The sequence below is a fragment of the Hyla sarda genome, chromosome 1 (genome assembly GCF_029499605.1).
Source record: "Hyla sarda isolate aHylSar1 chromosome 1, aHylSar1.hap1, whole genome shotgun sequence".
NCBI lineage: Eukaryota > Metazoa > Chordata > Amphibia > Anura > Hylidae > Hyla > Hyla sarda.
The window spans coordinates 234,347,074-234,361,310 of NC_079189.1; the positions used below are offsets into that span (position 1 = coordinate 234,347,074).

The window sequence follows — 14,237 nt, forward strand, 5'->3', positions numbered from 1 at the left end:
TTTAAGTCTACTGAGTGAAAGAGCCAGATGGGATGGCCGGCCAGGGAGTGAAGAGTGCTGCCGCGCACTTCAGCTGGCTATTACTTATGATCACACTAGGTATTCTGCTAGTCAAGAGTTTTTACAAACTCAAGCGTTTTTACAAATGACAATAACGCTTTAAAATAAGTGTGGACAGAGGCTTATAGTACTCCTAGATTGAAGGTTCTTTGGTAAAGTAGAACAGCAAATGTCTATGTTACTATACTATGAACTAAAAAGCTCCATATAGCAGTGGTGGCTATCTGAAACTACAAAATGAAAGGGCGCAAAATTCAAATAACCTATGACCTCTATGATAATATGAAGAAAAAAAAAAAAGCACAGGACGACAATTCATTATTAAATTGTATAGGTGACATCTCACCGGACCTGGTCTATCGTCTACTCTGTGCATGAAGCCTGTACGGCTGCGCACAAAGGATGTGCAACTCCATTGCATAATGCTGTACAGCCTCCTTTATATTCTGCTAATCAAGAAAAATATTTTTGAATGCAACCATACTAGGAGCAAATACCTTTGTAAACACAGAGTTTGGTGCAGCATGACATATTTTTTTATCTGTTGAATTTGTATGAAATTTGACAGAAAAAATAAAATAAATAAATAAATCACTGAATGCCATCATGGGATTGAAGGCACATGGTGGTATGGTAGGGTCCGATGGCAGATCTATTAAAGAGATTATCCACCATAAGGTGATTTTAGTATGTACCTGCCAGACAGTAATGGACATGTTTAGGAAGTATCTGCGCTTGTCTTTGGTCTAAATGGCTATGCTGTGAGATTACCATAACACTGTGGCTAGCTTTTTGTGAACTGGCATTTCCTGTTTGAGTTTTCTTTTTTTTGTCTACAAATCCCATAATTCCATTTTCCTCCCTCCCGCACATCAGCCCCCTCACCCATTGAAACATAAATGAGCTGCATCCATTCAAAAGACCTGTGGTCTTCAATCAGGGTGCCTACAGCTGTTGCATTAGTTGTAGATTGATCCCTCCACCCATTGAAGCAGACAGGCTCCCTGTCATCAGCTGACTAGTGAGTCAGGTCTCGGCTGCATTGCAAGCTGGGAAAAATCTGAGACAACAGTCATTTTGTATGCTGTTAAAAATAAATATTGGGGTGAAAATCACATAAGAATTGCGAGAAAACCATCACACACAGGTACAGACACTATATTATGAACTACACTAACTTTACAGCCCCTGTAGCATAGTCAAATAAAAAAAATGATTTAGTATTTAGTCAGCAGAATCTCATTGACAGCAAGGGGATTCTGCTGCACTGGAATGTTGTCACTGTTTATAAAGAGACAGGCTCACCTAATTACGGCAAAAAGGCAAATATCTACCAGATTTTGTCATACCCACAAAGAAAAAAAACAAAGAAAAAAAAAAAAAACAACGTACAATACGACAAAATATGTGGTAATAGACGCCTGCGTAGCTCAAATTTATTGAAGCTACCAAGACCCATACCAACCTGTCAATATTACGATTAGCTCTAATAATGATTACATACAGCTATGTCTTTGTTTCTTATAGACTTTTACATGTCAGTCGATAGGCTGTTCGGATGTTATAAACTGCAAACTTATGTTTCTCTCTTAGGAAATTCATGAAGTTTGACTTGATAAAAAGGAAACGCCCAACATTTTACATTTCCGAGAAAAAGAGCGATTTCTCTTTTGCCATCCTTCCATATGTGATGTGCAACCGGACAGATAATGAAATATTAGTCATTTACACAAGAAGATTTCCTTTGTTTTTTACTGAGCCATAAAATGATTCTGTAACTCCCAGCTGCTTCCTGCGACCTCTACAACTCCTCCACACAATGTCTGCTCTGACTTCAACAAGCTTTCATGTGCGGCTTGTGAAAAAAACCCTGTATGTCTTTATCACTTTACAAACAAGGAAAGAAGAAACTTCATAGACCTTTAATCTTCTGCCTTGTAATGCAGAATACAAACAAAAAACATACCAGCAAAGCCGACTAGGATACACTCTTCTTCCTTCACCCTATTCTACTAGACAGGGGCTCCAGTTCCACCAAAAAATAGTTAAAAATAGGTAACTTTAATTCATATCATATAAAAAAAATGATAAAAGGAAAACACACGTAACAAAAAAGTGCTCTAGTGAGTTAAAAACCCACGTCCACCGACGCGTTTCGAACAAATATGTTCTTAATCATGGCATATGGTCTGCTCACTAAGAGGAGTATAAATATACTGAGAAGTTAAGATTCATACAGACAAGGCACCTCCCACACCAGGTGGGGCTTTCTCCAGCTGGATTTAATTCACTAGGTGAGGTCCAATGGCTTCGTACGTGTTCAGACATCAGATCTTTTCCAAAACTTAAGCCTGAGATGTTCAAACGTCAAATGGTTTTTTCTTTCTCTTTCTCACTATTCTACTAGAGCTTACAAGTCCAAAGATAACAAGAATAAAGGTATTAATAAAAATAGATGTGCTTTGCGGCATTCTCAGCTAATATTACTTTGGGAAAACGGTCATGTGTTCTGCTGGGTGTTGAAAAATGGGTTTTTCGTTAATTTTACTACATCAGCCATTTTTTTGAGAATTTATGGTGGTAAATGTTTAGTTCTATCAAAAGTTTAGTCATAAGCAAACTGAGGTACACGTGACAGCCAGTTTATGTCTTACCATATAGTGATGGCCAGCTATACTTTCCATTTCAGAGTGGGGGCCTTTACAGTACTTTAGTTTGACAGACATGCTTTTATGTAGATACTAGCCATCACGCCCCTCCCATAGACATGAATGGAGGGGGCGTGGTGTGACGTCACGAACACTGAAACTCCAAGCTACCGTGTTCCAGATGCCTCCACTGCCGGCTTGGAGATCATGGTGGTCCCCAGCGGTGGGACCTCCGCGATCAGACATCTTATCATTTATCCTTTGGTTAGGAGATAAGATGTTTTTCAGCAGAGTACCCCTTTTAGGGGTTAAATAATGAGCCAGGAATGGGGTCAAGGAGGTAGGTCTCCTCTGGCTTTTCCCTGCCCTGCTGGGCTTGACTGACAGGTCCCTTCTTCTGTATGTACAAAGACCTGTCAATCAAGCCCAGCCCCACTGATTTTGATTGACAGGTCTTTTGTTATGAGTGGACAGATACCTGTCATTCAAGCCAATCAGCATGGGAGATGCCACAGAAAACCTGCTTCCTTGACTTTATACTGTGTTCCTGATTAATCTTCAGGGGTATGTTAACAGGTACCTTACCTACTGCAGATTTCATGCACGAAAATCTACAGGTAATGCTCGTCAGGGAGCCATGGTGTGTGACATCTATACTTGTACACTGCCTAAAGTGCTGACTGCCTTTAAATAATATACATGCACACAACCATTGCTTTTAAATAATGCACAGGACAGTGAAATAGAAATTCAATGGGTTCATTTTTCTCCCCTCATGTGAATTAGGGTTCTTCCTTTGAAAAGGAAATACAGAACTGTGACTAACACACATTAATGCAATTGTCTAGCCCAATGGAAACTAGTAGGAAAGTGACAGATGGGGTTCAACTACGTTGTCTTGTTCTGACAGACTGCTAGACTGTTGTGGCATGTGAGGAGTCAGTTTGCTCAACAACTGCCATTTGGAAAAAATATGCTGACGCTCTATGCAATCCAGTACTAGGAAAGAGAAGGTGCAAGAACTAATTGGCTCCGGCGGAGCCAAGATAACAGTATTAGAAAGGCAATAGTATTACGAAGAATACTAAACTAAAAAAAGGCATGAGAAGACTGACTGAAGGCTAAACATTAATACCGAAATACAATAAACACTTAGCAACTATACCCTTTAGGGTGAATTCACACACTGTGGTCATATTGCATTCAAAATCACTGCAAAATGATATGAAAGTAATGTGTGAACTCTACTATTTGTTTTATATTATATACTCTATTTGAAGTGATGTTTTTTTCCTAATTCTTTTTAAAGCAAACCAGTCAGCAGAAAAACAGAGGTGTAAATACTCCCATGGCTAGATTACTTTTTTCTCCATAGTCCTCCTTACAGTGTCAAGATATACCGTAAGCAGTTTTGTTATTATGTAAATAAGGCTCAAAAGCCCAGAGGGTGTTCCCCAGCACGGGAAGAGCCCAGGTAAGTCTAGCCCAGGTCCTCTTCATCTAGTAGCTGATTCTTAAGAAAGCAGGTACAGATGGGGTGAATAAGAGGACATGAACTGCACTTTTGAGCTTAAAGGAGTACCCGGGTGGAAATTTTTTTTTTTTTTTTTTAAATGAACTGGTGCCAGAAAGTTAAACAGATTTGTAAATAACTTCTATTAAAAAATCGTAATCCTTTCAGTACTTTTTAGCAGCTGTTTGCTACAAAGGAAAATCTTTATTTTTTGAATTTCTTTTTTGTCTTGTCCACAGTGCTTTCTGCTGACACCTGATGCCCGTATCAGGAACCGTCCAGAGCAGGAGAAAATCCGCATAGCAAACCTATGCTGCTCTGGACAGTTCCTGATATGGACAGAGGTGTCAGCAGAGAGCACTGTGGACAAGACAAAAAAGAAATTCAAAAAGTAAAGATTTTCCTCTGTAGCATACAGCTGCTAAAAAGTACTAAAAGTATTAAGATTTTTTAATAGAGGTAATTTAGAAATCTGTTTAACTTTCTGGCACCAGTTGATAAAAAAAAAAATTCCACCGGAGTACCCCTTTACACCTTTCAAAATGGTTATCAGTTGATAGAGGATAAGTAGCTGATCACAAAGGGTCCCAACGTTCACCCCCTGCGATCTCCGGAATAAGCTCAGGCTCTCAGTGAGGAGTGTGTTGTAGAAGGCAAAAGCTCCATTCATTTCTATGGGAGCGCCAGAGATGCCAGAGTGCTGTGCCATTCTTTACTGCCCCTTTAATAAAAAGGCTTATATTTCAGCACTAGGGCTATGGAGATAAAAAAAAAAAAAAAAGTTACGTATGAAGTCATGATGCCTAGCCCTATCGGGCCACAAGATTATGACAAAAGGGTAGCCAGCATAGACATCATTTGTCCTGCTATAGAATTAGTAGTCACAGGAGAGACAGGGAAAAAAAACTGCAGTTTCTTTATTCCATCACAAGTGCAACAATTCAGCTGTATAGCCTTCATCAAGTATATACGGCCAGTGATTGGCTGAGCAGCAGTATGACAGCTTGTGCCCCAATCTCACTCCAGGCCCAAATATCATAATTTTTCACAGAAAGAGGATAGCATCCGGGAACCAGAGCATGACACCAGAGACATCACAGGAGCGCTGGAGGTAAGTGCAGGTTTATCTTTTTAGATCCTGTAGAAAGGGCATTCTTGAAACACCACTCCCCCTCCCGCTAGATACCGTAACGCTTTAAACCATTTAGGAAAAGTGATTATGTCAATCACAATCTAAAAGCATTAAATTACAGTGGTGATTATTGGACAGGATTGGGGCGGATACAGATAAGCTAGAATGCCAGAAGGCCCCCTTACCTGCCTCTGGCATGTAGAGGCTGTATAGTGGAGCGCCAATCTCACTGTTCAATGCTATGGAACAGGCAAAGCATTGTACAGTCAACACAATCTAAGAACTGCATGTAAAAGTCCCCTATGGAGACTTAAAAAATTGAAAAGTAAAAATATACTGTACTTTTTGATCAAAAATGTATACTAAACCTGTTAGTTTTTGATATTATGCTTAGAAGCAATCAGATCATTATACAAGATTGTAGATGTGCGACCATGTCTGTTTCTTCTACCCGAATTCAAAAAATATATATTTGTTTACATTATATTTTGAAATTAAAAATTGCCCTCTTAAAAAAACAACAAACATATTTGGTATCACCAAGTGCGGAATTTGTCCGAACTATCAAAATCTAATGTTTAAAAAAAAGAAAATGCCAGAAATGCAGATTTTTGGTCACATCTCATATCACAAAAAATAAAAAAAAGTGGCATCCAGGTGCAGTTACAGCAAAACGTAACGATGGTTCTGCAAGTAGACGGACGTCATTACCTCCCTGATGTGACGCTTAAATAGTGAAAGCACTGCCTGAGGATGCCGCAACACGATGGCGTAAGTCTGCGCTTAGAGTAGAAGCAGAAGTCCAGCCCTTGTGCGTTCCACAGCTGAGCACAGAGCGCACATGTGTGATAGGAGAAGACAAAAATTAACCCTTTGCAACAGCGCCGTCAGCGCAAGGTGTGGGAATCAAGCCCTCATGCATTCCATAGTGAAGCACAGAGCGCTGCTGCATGATAGTAGCGTCACGGTAAAATATGTCAGCACCTTCATAGTTGTTATAAACACTGCATAATAAGGCAACCTATATTTAATTAGAAAAGATGAATGAGACCGACACGTTGCCTTGACAAGCTATAAACTGAGCGCAGACTAATTTCCAGATAATACCCAAAGATTATAACTAAATTACTTTCACAATAGATATATATAAAAAGGAATATGTATTCCTGGCAAGATCCAAAGAACATCCAAAATTGGGTATGCTGAAGGATACGTGTGATGTGCATCTAGCCTAAAGTTTATAGGACCAACATAGGTTTACATAAAATCTGCAGCATCACATATATACAGGATACTGTACGTGTGAATACAGGGTCCTACATGCCGTATTTTGATGCATATTTTCTGCAGCTGATTTTGCTACCCATTGACTTAAAGGGTAGGAAAATATGCAGCAGCAAATACGTAGCAATGTGTGCCCTATACCCTGAGGCTATGTTCACAAGCCCGAATTTCTGCATGGAATTCCGCATACAAATTCTGCATGAAATTATAGCCAATACACTTCAATGGGATTCTGCTTTCCCATAAACACAGTGAAATAACTGCTGCAGAATTTCCGCTGAAGGAATTTCATTAAAGTGAGTGGGCAATTAATTTCTGCAGAATTTACTGCACAATTTTCATGCAGAATTCCAAGTAGAAATTCTGCCGCATGAACACAACCTATTCACACGTACTGTATCCTGTGCATATTTGATGCACAGGATTTAAAGCTGCATATTTTAATATAAACTAAAATCACTGAACACAGCTTCAAACCTGAGGCTTGAAACCCTGCGCATCAAATACACACAGAATGAAGTGTGAATACACCCTAAGGGTAGGGTCAAATATGCTACCAGCAGTCACAGAGCAACGGCAGAGCAAGCTCCCCGTTCCCCCGCAGATTTCCCGCAGACAGTCACGAGCTGACACACAAAGCTACCCGGCTGCAGTAAGGAGCTCGCTCTGCAGTTGCTCCGTGGCCAAATACACTGCGGCCCTTTACACCTTAAGGGTCTATTCACACGTACAGTATTCTGCGCAGATTTGATGTGCAGGATATCAAGCTTGAAATCTATAGCAGAAAATCCTGCGCATCAAATCTGTGCAGAATACTGTACGTGTGAATAGACCATAAAGGATATTCTCCTTTCATAAAGTCATCCCCTATCCACAAATAACGGATGGGGGAGACCAACCAAGGGAACCCCTTGTCAAGCCTGAGAACATAGGTAAACAAAATATTGAAAAGGTAGAGAAATTCCGGCTCTATCCCTGGTCTGGATCCCGAGCAAGGAGAAGGTGAGGACCTCACCCAGAACAATGGAAATGAAGAAAGTAAACTCCAGCTCGGCTGAGGAAAATGTGGCTTTATTCACTTCAACGAGGCAACAGGTACAGAGAGGAAGTGACGCGTTTCGGCCAGGTGCTGGCTAAGGCCAGCACCTGGCCGAAACGAGTCACTTCCTCTCTGTACCTGTTGCCTCGTTGATGTGAATAAAGCCACATTTTCCTGAGCCGAGCTGGAGTTTACTTTCTTCGTAAACAAAATATTGTAATTTTTAGGCTATTCCATGTGTCATCTAGACTTTTTTTTTTTTCTTTTTCATCTAACCGAAATTTTGAGCATATAAAACTTGGAGCTAGTAGTGGAAACTTTTTTTTTTTTTTTTAATTTCCATTGATTTTAATGGCAGTCACTGCTGAAAAGAAAATAGCTGTAAAATATGATAAGACGGGAGGTATAACACTACAAGAAAGATTAAACAGAGATTTGAAAATACCCTTTTCAATATCCAACAGAGAGGCGAACATTGTGCCGTGTTCGTATTTTTTACCAGAACTGCAGATGAAGATAACAAATAAAGATGCTGGGAAAAAAATACTAAAAAAAAAAAAACTGATAATAAAAGAAAAGACACATTACATTGGATATTTTGTATGATTTCCATGATAAAAAAAGAAGGGATCTTCTCTAAAATAGCGGAGGCTGAATAAACACTTGGCTGCCAGAATCTTGATCATGCGTACAGCGGCCTGCTGTGTACAATATGCCCACTATGAAAGAACTATTCTATTAGTGAATGGCATAGAAAAGACTCTTTCAATCTGTACCCAGCACAGAATGAAATTCCCAAACATCTGAATCACAAGTCATTTTTATCAATGGTGAAGCTGCTAACATACTAATGTGTTTATAATGGAACGTACCGAACTCACAAAAATGATACAAATATACGACACAACAACTAACAAAAGACGTATTTTTGTCCCAGTTCTACAGAAAATTGGTTTAAAGGGAATGTGCCATTAGAAAAAGGCCTACAGTTTAAATGGTTTTTATGTTAACCATATTAAGAATTTTAGAAAAATGTTTTTCCCTACTTTTCTCATTTTATTTTTTATATTTTAAAGTGATCCTAAAAACTTCAGTTTTTATTTTAGCCACTGGACAGATCTCTCTCCAGCATGGCCCTTCTTTTCACCACAAACAGGAGTACATTGAAAATTGACACCAATATATACATAGCTCAATACACAATAGCTGTTGGTCACAGATCAGCCTACTCCTCCCTGCTGGGAGGGGCTGACTTCCGCCCCTAGTTCACCTATACAGTGTACCTCCAGTTGTATAACCACTACAACTCCCAGCTTGACCTGACATCTGGAGGCACACTGTGGTGAAAACAGTATCTGTGATGTACACAGCTGCCACACATCACCCTCCCCCGAATCCCGCCGCGTAACCCGCTCCCCCCCCCCTTGCCGGAAAAAGAATAAAGTGCAGGGCAGTCCTAGCGCAGCACTGGTTAGCAGCAGCGGCGCATGAAATTTTACCTCACACCGGGAGCCGGCGTACGAGGCCAGGGAGCCTGCGTGCATCCTCTTTGTTCAAAGCGCTCGCTCCCGCCTGTCTGAATGACAGGTAGGGAGCGAGCGCAGGCTGAATGAATTAGGACCGATTGCCCGGCCAGCATCGGTCCGAATTCAAGTGTGACGTCACGCCAGGCTGAAGCCGGCCACTAGGAGGGAGACCCCTAGTGGCCGGTTTTCAAATATAAATTAAACTATTTTAATGAAAAAAAATATATAATAATGAATGTATATTAGAGATATGTTGTAGTACATAAGTACTACAACATATTAAAAAAAAAAGTTTGGTGACAGTGCCCATTTAAGTTTTGTTAAAAGCAGCTCAGGCAACATGGCAGCCCCCATAATAATGCACAAAAATGAAATAAATAAATAAAAATTACAATCAGAAAATAGAAAAAGATTAGACAAAAAGAACATGTATCAGTATCTGTCTTAAATTAAATTACAAAACATTTACCTTTATTATGCCTATACAAAAAGTAGATAAATACAATAACTACTATAGCTGTTCACTGAGAAACAAGGCCTAACTTAAGATGCTGTCCACAAAGTGGATGCAACCCGATGTATCAGGGGTTAACATCAAAAGTTTCCACTCTATTCAGATTTGCTATACACCTGAGAATATGAACATCTAACAATACCTCAATACTCCCTGGAAAGAAAAGAAGTTTGACAGCAAACGCCCGAGAGCGGTTTGACAGGAGGTAGCCCCTAAGGGAAAGTTTTCCTTGTTTGATCAGCAGAAAACAGAAGCCAGTTTTGCAAATGTAACTGTGGTTGGATTTGTTCACTTAGCACAGGACTCTGTTCTGCATATGGATATTTTAGCGGTGTTTAGAACAAATTTTCACTAAAAAATAATGGCATTTTATAATTAAAACCCAATGTTTCATTTATTTCTTCCCATTTTGGCTCAGATTTTGCAAGTGATCTTTTAAGTTGACACCTTAAAGGGGTTATCCACCATAAGAAGATTTTGGCACTTAATTGCCAGACAATAATGGACAGGCTTAGGAAGGATCTGTGCTTGTCTTGGAGCTAAAAGGCTATGTTGTGGGATTACCATAATGCTGTAGCTATCTTTTTGTGAAATGGCTATTTCCTGTTGGAGTTCCATCCCTCCAACTATAAGTCCCTTGATTCCTTGTTTTTAAATGTGAGGTCACTTTTCTCCCTCCCACACATCAGCCACCCCGCCCGGAGGGGCTGGGTAACATATGTCTGGTGATCTGGCACCATTCTGGATGGGAATGGATAAGAAAGCAGGATGCCACAAGCTGGATCTTTTGCATCCGACATTCAATCTATAGCCCCATAGGCTAAAATGGGGTATGGCAATCCAGAATATTCGTCATCCGGTCTGGGTTCACCAGATCAGAAAAAAACCTTCAAGCACATTTTTTTTGATCTGGCACCTGCAAGTCAGATGGCACATATGCCAGATGCTATAGTGACGTCTTACCACCGGGCATACCCTCTGGTTATTACAGAGAAATTGGAAGTGAATGTTGGTACCTTGTGTGATGATCAGTGGGCTCAGGCTGTTGCCATGACACTAACACTTGCAGTGTCGGAATCTTATTGCTTATCCCAATTATTCTTATTACATTGTGTGTACCAGATGCCAGCCTTTCCCCACAACATTTCAGTTCATCCAGACTTGTGTTGTCCTAGGTGTGCACAGCCTGATGCCCACTTTTTACATGTGATGGGGGACTGCACTCATCTTGAACGGTTCTGTAGGGACTTAAGGGGAGAGTTATCAAAATGAGTGCAGAGAAAAAGTTGCCCAGTTGTCCATAGCAACCAATCAGATTGCTTCCTTCACTTTGCAGAGGCCATTTAAAAAATTAAAGAAACAATCTGATTGGTTGCTATGGGCAACTGGAAAACTTTTCCTCTGCACAGATTTTGATAAATCTCCCCCCTTAGTCCTTTAGATGGGATCACTTAGTCCTTTAGGTGGGATCATATGGCATCACTATTCCTATGTTGCCTATAGTATGTATCTGGGCCATTTTTCATTTTTGCACTTTAGTCATTTCCTCCTCACCTTCTAAAAAACACTTTCAATTTTGCACCTACAGACCCATATGAGGGCTTATTTTTTGCGCTACCAATTTCACTTTGCTAATTACATCAATCATTTAATCACAAAACCTACAGCGAAACCAGAAAAAAATATATTTGTGGGGCCCAAAAAAAAATTAATGGCAGCCCCCAGCTACAGGAATCAGCAGGCTGGAGTCAGGAGCCTGTGCCATACACCGCTTGCCATTGTAGAACGAGCCAGCTCGTCCTTAGATGGCAACCGGTTAAAGAACAACCTGTACTATACATGCACATCCGTATGAAGGAAATATATTGAAGTCTTCCAGTAATTCTAATGATGGTAAGAATACTAAGCCCTTCACTTCATTTCTACTGTTGTGATACATATGAGACGGGACATTTAATAGGAAACAGCACAGATGCATGACTTGTCTAAGATAAGGTTTTGCAATGTAGTAGTGAATACACTTGAAAACATTTACCAAGCTGAGTCCAAACATGTCACGCTGACTAATATTCCATATGGTATCAAACTGGATATCCTACAGTACATTACGTCATCATCTATACAACAATAAAAGCATGTTGGTTTCCCTTCCTCCCACGCTACCAGGACCATTTTTTTTTTGTCTCGGGAGATGTTTATGACTGTGAGAGATTTCTTTGAAAGGGCAAGAAAATCAAGGATTTATAAGGAATCATTTTTGTTAATTTTAACCAGACTCAATTTGCTATTTACAGAAAATGCAATAGCTGGATCAAAATCAATATTCTGTAATAGGCCGGGGATAAAAGAAAGATCCCAAGGGTAGGCCATCAATGTGAAATGCCCCGAAAACCCACCACATGAGCCAACTTTTCTTGTGGTATCGAATAATAGTACATTAAACGAAAAAGATCCAAAAATGTAGGCACGGGGGGGGGGGGGGGGGGGGGGAACGGGGGACGATCTACACAGACAATAATAAATTATGCATATGTTTATTAAGTATCTGCAGTATTTCTCTTGTTCAAGTAGTGCTTTATGCTTCAGAGCATTGTTAATGCGATGTTAAAAACAGAGCCTGCAGCATCTCATACAAGACAACACCTTTACAATGTATCAAGCAGCATTTCTCAAGCTACAACAGGTTTGAGAGAGACCCTACTGTAGGTGTTGCCATATGCTGCATGCTTAAGATCCCATGTGGCACTACTGGGGCAGTGAATGATGGGCGAGTCGGCATTTTATTTGTTTCATATAAGTTTGCAGGTTTGCCTTGTGGTCCCACATGTAATGTTCTTACTCTTGTATACCTCCTTCCTCATGTCTGTCATCTTTCCTGTTTTTCTGCTATAGGCGACATGCATTCTACTTGGAATGAAAGACAAGGGTAAGGCACTATCAAAGCGAAGTACACTGCTCAAAAAAATAAAGGGAACACTAAGATAACACATCCTAGATCTGAATGAATGAACTAATCGTATGAAATACTTTCGTCTTTACATAGTTGAATGTGCTGACAACAACAACACATGGTCAGCACATAAAACCAACGCGTTTCCGTTCAGACAGGACCCTTAACATTTCAGAGGCAAACACAATGGCGATGTTTCCTCACTGAGAATTAATGTGATTGAGAAAGTAAAAAATACCAGCAGAGGGGGTGATTTGAAGCGCAAACTGCTCAACAGGGAATCTCATTGGATTTTTCTACTAAATACCAGAGAACCATTTGGGATGAATCTCAGACATGATTTGATTCTTACTTATTAAATATACTGGCTCCCTGTTGAGCAGTTTGTTCTAATTTTCTTCGATTTCCAAATTATATAGGATATAAGCTTTTACTACAACTTTGATAATGTATAAACTAAACTATTTTTGTATATCTAAGGGCTGAGAATAGGGTTCATTTCTCATGTGGTCCCATATATATGGGATCCCAAGTGAATGGTACTGGTTAATTTCTATGTTCTACAGACGTATCTCTACTGTGCACTCCATTCCAGGTTTTTGATGTAACTTTTTAAATTCCAAATGACGTCACTCTACACGTGACTTGCTGTTTTGTAAAAATACTATGCCATGATTAAGGGTCCTGTCTGACCCGAAACGCGTTGGTTTTACGTGCTGACCACGTGTCTGAAATAAAGTTTCCTGCTTGCATCCCATCGCGCTGGATATTTCTTGCTTTCTGCTACAGTTTGAGACCGGAGGCACTGCCGGTCAGTCCGTGCGCAGGTGTGGGAGAAGCAGCGGAGGTGAGCTGTCCAATCTGCTTGATTACTCCTTTATTGGGGGTGTCTTGCTAATTGCCTATAATTTCCCCCTGTTGTCTGTTCCATTTGCACAACAGTATGTGAAATTGATTGTCAATCAGTGTTGCTTCCTGAGTGGACAGTGATTTCACAGAAGTGTGACTGATATGGAGTTACATTGTATTCCCTTCATTTTTTTGAGCAGTGTATTTCAAAATAAGGTCTGTATGTTACGTTTTTTTTTTAGGAGACCTACCTGTATATATTTTGTTTGTCTTTGCTACCTAGTTGTATGAATCATCATATTATCAAGAATTATGGGAAAATATTTTTTTTTTCACTCTTTGAATAATCCTAGCCTTGAAGCTGTGCTCAGTTGATACATGGTATAATTGAGCAATATGAGTTTGTGTCTTCCAGCTGAACATGTGTTGGATTTATTGTTTTTTGGAATCCCTGTTGATAAAATAGTCACAATGTAATAAACAAATATAAATATACAGAGTCAGACACATGCCTTCAGTCCCCGGATATGCAGTTACGTTGTTTTCTAGTACAGACATCCACTGTGGATACTCCTTTTGTTGCACTTTTTTCTGTCTCTGTTTTCTAAGCACATTACTAATTCATAACTCGGATGATATGTAAGCTAATGGGAAATTATTTGTGCTGTCCTCATATGCGGAGGCCTCTATACTTTAGGCAGTTACCAGTCTGAATAGTTATA

The 14,237-nt window shown here is 39.9% G+C and overlaps 1 protein-coding gene across 3 annotated transcripts in view; it reads right to left on the reverse strand.

Annotated features, from left to right (window-relative positions):
- Window positions 1-14,237, reverse strand: part of BMP2K (BMP2 inducible kinase) — a 213,696-nt gene that overhangs the window by 174,950 nt on the left and 24,509 nt on the right. Inside the window, exon 1 of one of the 3 annotated variants that reach the window (XM_056568953.1) lies at window positions 10,733-10,891. The exons of the other annotated variants lie outside the window; for them this stretch is intronic. The gene's annotated coding sequence lies outside the window, so the exon portion shown is untranslated. Of the gene's footprint in view, window positions 1-10,732; window positions 10,892-14,237 lie in introns of those variants that run through there. 3 annotated transcript variants of the gene reach the window in all.